Here is a 13,297-nt window from a genome sequence, read left to right as displayed (position 1 = left end):
AGCTCACAAACCCTCACAAAGATATATGCAAGCATACACACATATACAGTGTTTGATAACTCAGAAATTTTTCCTTATTTTATTGTTCAGTTTCCTTGGGAAAAAAATATTTTTCTATTGATTCACCTTACACGAAATTTTAAAGAATTGTTCACATTATGGACAGATAGCATGCTCCTACAGCATTTAGCTCACATTTGTATGAGTCCTTTCCCTCCTCAGGAATAATAATAAATATACAGATCTCTCTAATTATACCACTGTAAATCTGTTTTCTAATGTTAGTAAATTTTATGTTTTAAATTGTTAGTCTTAAACTCAGAAAATTAGATGTATGTATGATAGCACTATATACTTTAAATTTGGCAAAGCTTGAATTTTTTAACTATGCCATATTATTTATCCTTCTCCAAAAAACCAAAACAAAATAAACAACAGCCACAACAAACAAACAAATCCTAAACTATATGGCAATTGAGGAATAATTATCATAGTTATATAATCAGAATATTTAGTTAGAATAATTATCATAATTTATATTGCTGGGATTCTTCTACTCTATAAAGGCAATATTTCCAGGAGTAGAATATGAATAATTCTAATTCTTTCATTGGAAATATAAGCTTCAAAAATCAATAGCAATGATCACTTAATGTCAAAATGTATTAGTAATATAATGTAGTCATATCATAAAAGAAAAGTTTTAAATTTTCAATCACTTAACTCAAAGTTTCAGCATGTCTTGCCCTAGAACCCTTAGAGTCATGGTAAAAACATGAAGATGGTCTGTAAGCAGGGCTGTGCTGACAGAGGTAGGTGTGGGAGTGTGGCAGTGCTCCACTGGGGAGCACAGTTGGAAAAGCACTGGTCTAAAAAGTTCAAGCCTTCAACTAAAAGGAAAATGCTTCAAGGGTAAAGCAGTGTTAGCAAAAGTTGTAGTGCCTGGAAATTATTGCTGAGGCATCTAGAATTCACTAGAGGATTTTCAAAATTTCAGTGGCTTATGTATGTGAAGGGAATTGTGATAGAGAAGAGAAATGCATTTAAAATGAATGAGTTTTCCTTTGTGCAGGTAGAGTCAATTCATCATAAAACAGTATCAAATTTACACAGTAAAATTTGGAGACCAAGATCTTTATACCATGAATCTAAAATCTTGATTCATGTTAGAGAGTTCCAGATTCCCCCAGATCCCCAAATTCAACAAGAGATTTATTTTCAGTGATTAGTTCCTTTAATTGAAATTGTTTCTCAGATTACTTGGTATGCTGCCAATTGTTTGGCATAGCACAGGTTAGGTAAATTTGGTGTTTAGCTCAGAGATCAAGGGGGAAAAGTGCCCCATAGAGCATTGGTGGCCTCTGAGAGGGCAGGACGGGGTCAGAGGGTGGCTCTTCAGGGGAGCATCAGGAGGAGAGAGTCCAGAAAAGAGAAGTCACCTCAGCAAAGTACTAGGGTCAGATGCAATGGGATTTGAATCTTGGATTCTAGAAGTGTGCCATTGGGTTATTCTTTGTTTCCTAATCAGTAAAATAATATGAGGGTAATAATCGTAGCAGCTTTGTAGGGTTCTATTGTGAAGACAGAAGACATAACAGTGTGACGTATCACCTCTGTTATGGCTATTACCCAAAAGGAAAGCAGAAAGGCTGAAAAAGGAATGGAGGGTATTGGAGATAAATTTCACTCCCTTTGCAATTTTGTTTGAGACTGACTACCAAAGGTAGAAATATTGGGGAATTCTGTTTTATAATATTAAATGCATTGGGAAAGGATGCACAGGAGTGGGAACTGATCTGGTAAAGTTGATGGTGGACAATCCCCCAACTTGAAGATAATTAGGAAAAGAAAAGAAACAAGAGGATCAAGAGTCAATTTAAAGGAATCAGAAAAAAAAATAAGTGTCTTGATGGGACAGAATCACTGCCACTAAGATATTTGTACATTTCCATTTTGGAGGACTAATGGGCAAATCGTTAGATAAGAGCTCAGGATGTGATAAACTCACTAAACAGTTGTACAGGCCAGCAGTCTCCTGAAAACCTCAGATCCAGGCTTCTGGGTGGTCTCTGCAGTAGTATTCCCAGGTGTCATTGGTAGAAATGCCTGCTTCCCATGACTGCCCTTCAATGAAATCGCCATCTTAGTAAATCATCATGGATAAAGTATATATTTTTCCCACAGATCGTTTTAATGTTATTTACCAACTCTCATGACCCTGCTTTGGGATCAAAGAAATATTTGATAAGTCACTACGTTCTGAGATGAGAAGTATGGCACATGGCAATGTCAAGCCCTTCATGGATTTGGCATTAAGAGATGCTACAACCTTTAAGTTATTCAGTTTAAGAAGTATCTTACTTAGAAAGTGATTTAAAGCAATCCTGATTATTTTATCTATTCAACTGAAAAAATGCCCAAAGACAAAAGGTGAACCTGCTATATGAAAAATTGACTGTTCAGCTGTAATTCTCTTTTAATAAAAACTGTGTAATGTTGACCTGAAAAAAATATTCTTTGTTTCTACCCTAGAGGAAATGAGCTTGAGCTTAGGAGCAAAGGGTTGCTGGAAAGGTTTAGACTACTTTTCCCAGCCAGTAGGGTCTACTGGAAACTGGGCACAAGTTTTCTGCCCTCTAAGTTGCTATGAGTCTGCATTGTGAGAGGCATCATTTAGTTAAAGTAGGAAATTAGTGAATTGCCTAGCATCCATCCTCAGAGTGGCTACATTGGTCTCTTCTTCTCTTGTGCACAAAAACCTTTTGTAAAACGACAACTGAGTTCCATTGCAGATTTAAATATGCTTCATGTTATCACCAAAACTTTGTCAATGATAGCTTTTATTCTAGGAATAAAATTTGTTTTCATCTCGTAAATTTAGTGTTATGTTTGAAAAATCATTAAGGATCTGGAGCCCATTTGCTGCACTTTCTTTGGGAGGTGATATACCTCAATGATATTTGCAATACCGGGGCACAACAAAGATGCTTTGGTGTGATGCTCACAAATGCCAAAGTTTTTTTGTTTTGAAAACAATCAGATATGGTGCAGATACAATGACTTTGTTTCTTGAGAACACCAAAGTATATCTTGAAGACATGCAACAAAAATTGTGAACAAAAATCAGTATGCTCAGTTAAATACAGTAAGACAGTTTTGTCTTGTAGTAAGACAGTTAAAAATTACATACTCTTCAGGAAAATGATTCTGCTCAAGAAGAAAATTAAAAATAGCTACCAGAGGTGGAGGTGGGGGAGGGACTCACAGAGCCATTCACTTTAGATAGTTGACCTGGAAAGAATGAAGGTCACCTAGGACGTTACGGCAGGATTAAGTGTCAAACACATATTTTTCTGTTCAAAAGCACAAAGCTTGGATCCATTGCATATTTGTTTAAGAACTAGTCACTCTTCATAAAGTTAAATGCTTATAAAGTTGTGTTCCTTAGGAGCAAAGATTTTGTCTTGTGCCTTCTGGTAACCTGCTTTGTACTTACATCTGTACTTGTGTACTTACTGATTTGAGATTTTATGATATCTTTCACCATTACTCTTCTTAACTCAGAGAAATAAAAGTAATAGTTCTGTTTTTTCTTCAAGGATATTGCTTCATTAAATATATCAAGTTATTTGTTCTATTATGTGTGGCAGAAAATTGATTATTCTCATTGAAACATTGCTTGTACTGCAAAATTAAATAAGTTCCCTTAAAGAATTCTAGAAATAGGTATTGATTGACAAATGACAATGCAGAAAAAGGCTTTAGATCAATGGAAGAAATCAAACTGTAAGACTCACAGTTAGATGTTACACTGATTGGAATATATGTTATATGAAAAATGAACTCCAGAAACACCAAGGGCTCTTTTAGTAGCACATACAAGGAGAAGCCTTAACAAAAAGAATGGCTTGGTGGTTTCCAAAAACATTTTGGAGAAATAAAAATTTGCAGATGCAATTACTTTATTCATAAAAAGGGAGAATAACTGCCCTTTCCCCTCCCTAGTGCCATCATAGGTAATCAGAAGAAGGAAGAATGAATATATTAATGTAAGCTTGTATACAAATGCCCTGCTCTCCCATTCTCCACTCTCTCTCTTATCCTGCTTCCCTTCTTTAATTAAGGCTGTGTTCTGGGATTAGGGCAGATATTGACCCTTTGAAAATAGAGTGTAAGATATCCATGGCTGCATCATTCTTTATGTACTGGAAGTTTCTTAGAAACAATGATATGTGTCGTTTTTATGGTTTACCTATATGGATGTATCTATTGTTAGCCATTTAGCTGTCAAGATGCCTTGCTAGCTACCCAACAATGACCTGCTCTGGATTGCAACATGAGTGAGAAATAAGTTTTACTGTGGTAATTTGGGGTTGTTCATTATAGGAGTTAGCCTCTTCACACTAATACAAGTGTCTACCATGCATCAGTCACAGACCTACGGATAGAGCAGAGGAAAAATATGTCCTTCCTTTCATAGAACTTGAAGTTCAAAGTGGAGGGGAAGATAATAAACACACAAACAAATATAAAATACATACAAGAAGCAGTTAATTGCAGCAAGAACAATAAAGCAGAGTTAGAGCATAGTGATGTTGAGATGCACTTTTATATGGAGAGGTCAAGTAAGCTGTCTTTAAACAGCTGACATTTGAGCAGAGGACTAAAGGAAGTAAAGAAATGAATCAAGCATGTATCTCGGGGCGAGGAGGGGTGAGAGGATTCAAGAGAGAGAGAATGTAAATTATAGATATACTGGGTTGGAAGTAAGCTTGATGCGTTTGAAGCACAGAAAAAGAGGTCATATTACTGAGGGGTCTTGACCAAGAGGGAGAATGATTAGAGGTAAAGCCAGAGAGGTAGTGATGGGGCCAGGTCCCTTAGGTCCTTCTAGCCCATTGGAAGGATTTTAGATTTTACTCTGGTTGAGACTGGAAACCATTGGAAGGTTTGCAGGAGAACAGTGGCACGATCTGCCTTAGGCTTCAGGAAAATTCCTCTGGCTGCTTTGTGGAAAATAGAATAAAAGGAAGCAACAGGGATTGAAAGGTCCCATTAGAAGATGCACCCCCACACCAGATTTACTCTCTACCTTTCTACCCTATTCTATGCCTATATGACCTCTATGGGCCAATTAAATAGACTCTGTTGACAGCTAATTTCAGGTAGAGCTCAGCCAATGGGGAATGCAAGCAAACAACTGAAGTACAAAGTTCAGGCTATTTATTCTTCAGTCTTTCTTCCCAAGAGTGACTGCCTCATGCTGGATGAATTACTCAGCCAAGATCAAATTCCTGTCAGGCATCCCTCTCAGTCCTATAATGTGCCCCCCGCGCAGCTCTTCAGCTCTAGGGAAGGGTTAAGCCCAGTGCTTACCACTTCCTGGGTAGTGCTCTATCCCTTGTGTTTCCCTCCATCCTTCTAACTCTTGCTTACTGACTTGGAATAGGGTTGTAGTGGTGGCGCTCATGAGAAGTCGTATTCAAGATATGTTTTGAAAGTACAGCTGGCGAAATATCTGATGGATTGGATATGGGGGGTGAGAAAAAGAGGAATGAAGAGAAAAGTTAGAAAACAGGACAAAAGGAAGTTCATTCTTCAGGATCTCATTCTTATTACTGTGAAAGAAGTAAATTAGTGGTCTTTGGCATTCATTGAGAACACAGTTTACCTGAAAACAAATCCAAGCAGATTTCATTGATTTATTTATTTTTTCATGCTATTTAATTAACTCATAACTGCACAGTCATAGCTCTTCTGGTCCAGTAATTTATTTATTTATTTATTTATTTATTTATTATTTTTTTTTTTTGAGGAAGATTAGCCCTGAGCTAACATCCGCCACCAATCCTCCTCTTTTTGCTAAGAAAGACTAGCCCTGAGCTAACACCCGTGCCCATCTTCCTCCACTTTTTATGTGAGATGCCTAGCACAGCATGGCTTGTCAAGCAGTGCCATGTCTGCACCTGGGGTCCCAACCAGCGAACCAAGGGTCATTGAAGCAGAATGTGCACATTTAACCACTGTGCCACTGGGCTGGCCCCCCCCCCAGTACTTTATTTTATGTGAACCCCACAATACCTATATAATAACATTTTTAAAATAAATGCTTATAATAAAAGTTTTATGTTTTCATTATATATTATACATCTTGTATACATATATACATGTTTTACTTTTATTTTTGCATATTATATATGTACAATGGAAAAGCACACAAATATTTATATATTTCTATATGTATATGCATATAGAACATTTCTGTATATATGTATATATGTATAAAAATGTAAAACATGTAGAAATGTATACAAAAATTACACCGTTCGGCAATGAGAAAAAATATATTGTTTTAATAAAGTGTTTTTTAAAAAGTATATTTTTTCTATATGCAACAATATGAATGAGTCTCCCCAACATACTATTGAGTAAAAGATGCTGGGTGTACATAATACGTGTTGCACAATCTCTTTATTTAAAAAAAAAATTCAAAAACAGGCAAAACTAACCCAACTTCTATTACCACACACTGATGAAAACTATTCCATTGTGTGATTAAACTACAACTTATTTATCCATACTATTATTGATGAATGTTTGGGTTGTATCCAGTTTGGGTTATTATAGATAATGTTTTTCTGAACATACTTTTATGTTTTTTATGGTGGATATGTATGTCAAATGACTTTCCAAAATGGTTATATCAATTTCCCCATCCACCAGCAGTGTATATGAGACATCCAGGTGTTCCAAATATTCTCCAATACTTTGTCTTATCAGTCTTTTTAATTTTAGACGGCCTGGTGGATACATATAATACTTCATTATCATTGTAATTTGCATTTTCCTGATGACTAATGAGATTGAGAATGTATAATATGTATATTGGCTGCTTGGATATACTCTTTTTGTGCAGTTTCTACTCAAGTCTTTTGCCCTGCACATCTGTAGCTTAAGAGAGAAAAAAGGACTGTAGGGGCATTTTTAAGTAAAATTTTGGGATTTCTTCTCAATGGATCCCTCTTCTACATTACCCAGTCCCCCAACCCCCACCTAATCAGCCCCAAATCAGATCTCTTTTTTTTTCCACTGAGTGATAACACCACTCTGCTTGGGCTGTATTTTCTTGGGCCATATTTGGAAATATACATAAGGAGAAATCTCAGGTGAATAAGAGCTCATATTACGTGTTTTCCATCTTTCAAAATTCATAGCCCCATGTTGGTTGCAGTCTATTGCCCAAAATGGTTGTTTTATATAGTTTCGTACAGCAATAATGGTATTTTGTGGTGGAAGGATGAGTATGATACTAGTTATTCCATTGTGGCTGGAATCAGTGGTCCTCAAGTATTTTTCATTGTTCTACTTCTTATTTTCTATTTTTACTTACGTATTCTTTGTTTATTCTCTTAACGCTTATCCTAGAGATTAAAATATTCATCCTTAATTTGTTAACATTGACTATAAATTAGTGTTTGTCCATTTTATGACAGTGCTTGGACCTTCCAACTTTAAGCTCCGTTTATCCTCCTCTCATCTTTTATGCTATTGTTGCCATGCATTTTAATTGTACATGCATATTTGACTCTGCAAGGTTTAATATTGGTCTTTACACAGTAGATGATCTTCTATATTTACCCACATATTTACACTTTCTGGTATTCTTTCTTCTTTTCTGAAATTATGCTATTTGATTTAAGAATAATTTCTTCCTACTGAAAAAAATTCCCTTTGATGTTTCTTTAATTTATTTCAGTTTTTGATTCCCTTAATTTTTGAAGGATACTTTCACAGACTATAGCATTTTAGTTGGAAATAATTTTCTTTTGGGATGTTAAAAGTGTCATTCTGTTGTCTACTGGCTTCCATTTTTTCTGTTGCTATCACTGTTGGTTTTGCTCTGATTTGTTGTTATATAGAGGCTTATAAGATTTTATATTTAAAAAAATTTTTAGCACTTTTACAATGATGTATCTAAGTAGGACTTTCTTTTCATTTATGCTGCTTAGGTTCCTGACTTCTCGAATCTCTGGCCTAATTCCTTTTGTTCATTTTGAAGAATTCTGATCCACTGTCTCTTCAAATAATGCTTCTTTCTTCAAACTCTTTCTCTCCCACTTCTGGAATTCCAGCTACATGTATGACCCTTTTGTGATGACCTTTTCATTCCGTTTCATATATCCTTTATTCCCTTTTGTATATTTTCCATCATTTTACTTTCCATGTTTCAGATAGAGTATTTTCTATTGACATAGCCTCAAGTTCACTAATTCTTTTTACAGCTGTGTTTGTTCAACTGTGATAAATCCATGGATTGAGTTTTAAAATCCTGTCAATTTATTTTCAAGCTTTTAGATTTTCTACTTTATTCTTTTTTACATATTCCAGTTCTCTGGTGAATTATTTCAGCTTATTTTGTGTTTTCTTTAATATATTAACCACAGTTATCTCAAAGTCTCTGTCTAGTAACTTCAATTTCTAGATTATCTGAATTCATCTGTATTTTTGTTATCTGGTTTTTCTCTTTGTCTTGTTCCTTGGTATTACCGGTAATTTTTAAACTGAATGTTAGACATTATGTGTTTAAAATGTCCTGGTTTCCTTGCACCTCCTGAGTGATTTCAAGTAAATTTAACAATCTAACTATTAGATTCTTGACTCATAACTTTGCAAAGAGAAGCTTATAAAGTGATACAAATGTCAGAAAGCCTTTTTATGTATTAATGCCTTTCCATTGCATATCATATGTAAATATTGATACATTATTATTCTATAATAACTATATTTCTTCCCCGGTGACATAAATATTTTCCCCTTTATTTTTTCTATTTTTATTTTTTTCTATTTGCTGTTTTCATTCTTTATTATTCTAATACATGTCATTTATCGTTCTCTTTATAAAACTTAATTTTAGCAGAAAAAAATTAAACAAACAAAAATTTAAATTTGGGAAGCAGGAACTGATACTTCGCTTATATCTCATAGGTTTTACAAGCTTATCCATTTATACTGCAGACCTCTTTTCCCCATTCCCTTTCTTTTTATGATTCTTTTACTGTCCCAGGGCCATCATATACAGTTACAAAGAAGATTAACAATGTCTCTTTACCTTTCATATTCCTCAAAATCTTATAACATTGTGAGTTTGGGCCCCCTTCTATGTCTACTGTATTCAATGAATCAGAAAATTAGACTTTAAAATTAGACTTTTTCCTTCTGGCTATTGTCAATCTTATGCTTGTCAGAAGATAATATATTCTTTTAAAGCCAGATTTACCACAAGAAAAGGATAGATTGTCTTTGTGGACAAATGCATCCTGTTAACATGTATGCTTGAGTAAATCATGTAAGAAACAGCTACAAAGGGGTTGATGGGGTTGTCAGCCTGCTTAGAGTTTAAAAAGAAAAGGCTATTTGATAAGCTCTCATGTTAACATGAGCACTGTATGTCTAATCCTCCAATGATGTTTGCTGACGATGTTTTGCAGGAGGGCTTGACATAAATATATATATAAAGAACAGCAAGTCAGGGGGATATATGCAAGGTAAGTAGGCAATCTCAGACTTATGCATTTAGGATGTAATTATTTCAATTCAGAACATTCCAGGGGGCCCCATTTCCCTCTTCTAACTTTCCCCATCTTGACTAGTGCAGCTATAGGGTCAAAATACTCATAAAGAATCCACAGAGAAATAGGCCTCCTGATTTTTTCCTGCTGCATTGAATTTCAATTGCCTAACCACCACTGTAAGAGTGTGATTTTCCAACTAACATTTCACTGAGAATGCCAGAGGACTACAGGAGGAGAGAAGGATGGAGAGCCATCTTGATCCTTTATTGCTTAAAAAACAATACACAGGCAAAGAAAGATGAAAGTAGTTCAACATCTATAATCCCTTGAGAGGAAGACTGAGGACCTGGCTGTCAACTTAAATACCACCTGAGAGCACACAAAGTAAATGAAAACATGTAGGCCATCCTGTGAAAGTCAATGTCCCTGGATTCAAAAGGTACACCAGACATGTTGTACTTGAAGCACAAAACAAAGGTTGGCATTGAGAAAGCCCAGCTCAAAAGACAGCAGAGATGAGTTTTAAGACCCAGGAGCATCAGAGCAAATTTAAAATATCTGAATTTCCAGAATTATTGATGGTGAAGTTCTTAAGGATCCTTCTGTTTGCAGTGCCCTTTCCTGCTCTTTCTTTGTCCGGGAAAGCATTTAGTTCAAGCCCTATAGGATGTCTCTTAGCACATTGCAGTAGTCAAAATTATGAAATGTGAAGTCAGACAGACCTGGGTTCAAGTCTCAGCTCTGTCAATTCTTAGCTTAATTAACTGGGTCAATGTGCTCAACCAGCCTGAATCTCAATTTCTTTACATTAGGTTCCTACCCTACAGAAATGTTACCTCTGGTGGAAATAGACATAACTAAGCCTTGTGGGTAAATCTATAGACATTTTAAAGAGATATTTAAAAAGTAAACTTTGCGTTTTTGGGATTGAGATTATGAAATAAGGATGGCCAAACCTGAAGAGGAATCCCTTGGCTAGTAGACATTATTTTGTTCCATTCCCATGGGTGTAGGATCAAGGGCAACAGATTAGAAGCAGTCTATATAACACTTAGTGTGAGCCCAGTATAAGCAGGAGAACCATTCCTATACATTCTTTAACACATGCTCCCTTTGGGGACTATTTATCACCTTCAATAAAGATGTATTGGCATCTGCTACATTAAGGGTGATGGGTTGGGTGCTGAGAATTCAACCCTCTTCAAGGTCAGCCAAAAGCTATACACCTAATTAGCACTGAATTATGACCATACATCCTCCCCACACATATACACGAATAATTCCTGTTACTAAATTATGTTTAGGTGTGATAACATCAGCTTTTATTGACGATGTTATGAGAAAGATCCCTAAGAAATTTGTTGAATTGTTAGAATGCTATTGACTAAATCAGAAAGTGTTCTCTTTACACAGCCCCAGGATTCTAGTTTAAAGAATAGTTGTAATTCTCTTAAGCAATTGATTTGTTTTTATCCAGTGGATATTGTGATTCTTATTAAATGACAAGGATTCCTTATTTGCAATTGGTTACTGGGAAATGCAGCACTAAATTATGTCCCAATCATGGTAAATAGGTAGATCAAAACAATATTCATTTTAACATTTTGTTATAATTTATGTATTTTTGAAAATCTCCTGAAATATATATATTTTAAAGATTGGCACCTAAGCTAACAATTGTTGCCAATCTTCTCTTTCTTTTCCTGCTTTTTCTCCCTGAATTCCCCCAGTACATAGTTGAATATTTTAGTTGTGGGTCCTTCTAGTTGTGGCATGTGCGACACTGCCTCAAGGTGGCCTGATGAGCCATGCCACGTCCACGCCCAGGATCTGAACCAGCAAAACCCAGGGCCCCCAAAGTGGAGCACATGAACTTAGCTACTCAGCCACGGGGCCAGCCCCTGAAATATTTTTTGAAACATCAAAAAATACAGAGAAGAACCTAATAAACTGATTCAGAACCATTTTTACAATGTTGCCTGGGAGAGAGGATGGCTGGTACTCTCAGTGAGCTAAATGAAATGATGTCTAGAGATGAGAGTCACACTGAAGAAAGTGTTTTTTGCCCTATCACATTCTTCTGCTCTTTCTTATACATCAATACTACACCAGCATTCCTTAGAAGAGTAGAATAAAAAGGAGAAATGTGCTGTCAGCCACAAAATAGTTCTGGAAAACTTGTGGAGGTCCATGATGAGCTTTCAGATGGACAACTCTGGAAACTGATGCCATCCCATGAATGTCAGCTAGTGGAAGAATCAGGGGAAGAACAACAGAGGACCTAATCACATGTCTCCAAGCACAGGATCTAATTCCCTTTCAACTGTGAAACTGAGTCCTGGTTATCATTCCTTGAGTTGCATTTGTATATGGTAAAGTAAAATTATTTAGCACAAAACAATTAGAGATATAGGCTGCAACAGCACTTCAAACTATGTTTCTGAGATATAGTTTCACATGAGTTGTTAAGGGGTAACCCTCAAGTTAAAAAGTTTCATGATCAAATATATTTAGAATATTTTAGGCTGATCAAACGTTTTAAAAAGTATGTTTTGTTTTGCTGTATAATTTCTGTTAATATACTTTGTAAATATTCAGGAGGGAACTGTAGTAGAATGAGTCATTTTTCCAAATTATTTGCCCATAGAACATACTTTTTCCTGACTAACAGCTACTTAATTTCACAGGAGTCTAGTGTTCTGTAGAATACAGTTTTGAAAATAATGATTTCTGGTAAGAATAGTAGAGTACTTTGAAATTTTATTGAACTACAGAGAATGCCTCATTTCTGACAAGAAATTTTAAATGCAATACGAACTTTTTAAAATTTAAAATCATTAAATTATAAGGTTGGACTAAATATGTAATGACAAACTTTATTTCGCCCTAATTTTAAAAGTTATTTGGAAAGAAAGTTTTGTATCTCTAGCACAATAATTGGAACCACTTTAATATATGACTCCCCCCTAGAAACACACACAGACCTACACACACATGCAAATACAAAAAGAGTGTGTTAACATTCAAACGTGTACAGAGTACTTTAAAATGCTAAAGCTATACAAGAAGATTTGATGAGACAGGTTCAAGAGGTAGTATTAATTACAATTAAGTAGCTTAAATAAAGTAATTTCATTTATAATAAAGTTTATTCGGAGAATAATAAAAAGAAGAATGTCGGCATCATGGTGGAGTGAGCTCTTCCCTTGGACTCTCCACTCTAACACACAACCAAAAGAACATTCACACACCAACAGAGTACATATACACATCACAAAGACGTCTGGGAGACCCCTGCAGCCATAAGCCTGAAGGTGGTGGTGGAGCTGGATCCTCTGGAGGAAGTGGAAACTGATCCGCAGGAGCTCCGTAGACAGAGATGGGGAATGACTGCAGGAAGCGTGCAGGTGAAAAGGGCTCCCTGCCCCTGCTTGGCACTCCAGTCCCAGAATCATCTGGAGCACAGTGCAGGAGCATGGTAGTGGTAGTGGGCAAAGGGTGCAGGTGAGGAGAGGTCCCCTATCCCCACTCGGCACCCCAGCCCCAGAATTGTCCAGAGCACAGTGCAGAGAGCATGGCAGTGGCAGCAGGGAAAGTGCTCATCCCCAGAATTGTCTGGAGCACAGTGCAGACAGTGTGGCAGTCACACAGGGGAAAGTCTGCAGGTGAGAGAGGTGCCCCACCCCAATCCAGTGACTCCAGCCCCAGAATCATCTGGAGAATGG

This window comes from Equus caballus, chromosome 10 (assembly GCF_041296265.1).
Source record: "Equus caballus isolate H_3958 breed thoroughbred chromosome 10, TB-T2T, whole genome shotgun sequence".
NCBI classification, from domain to species: domain Eukaryota; kingdom Metazoa; phylum Chordata; class Mammalia; order Perissodactyla; family Equidae; genus Equus; species Equus caballus.
Note: the sequence above shows the minus strand (reverse complement) of the source record.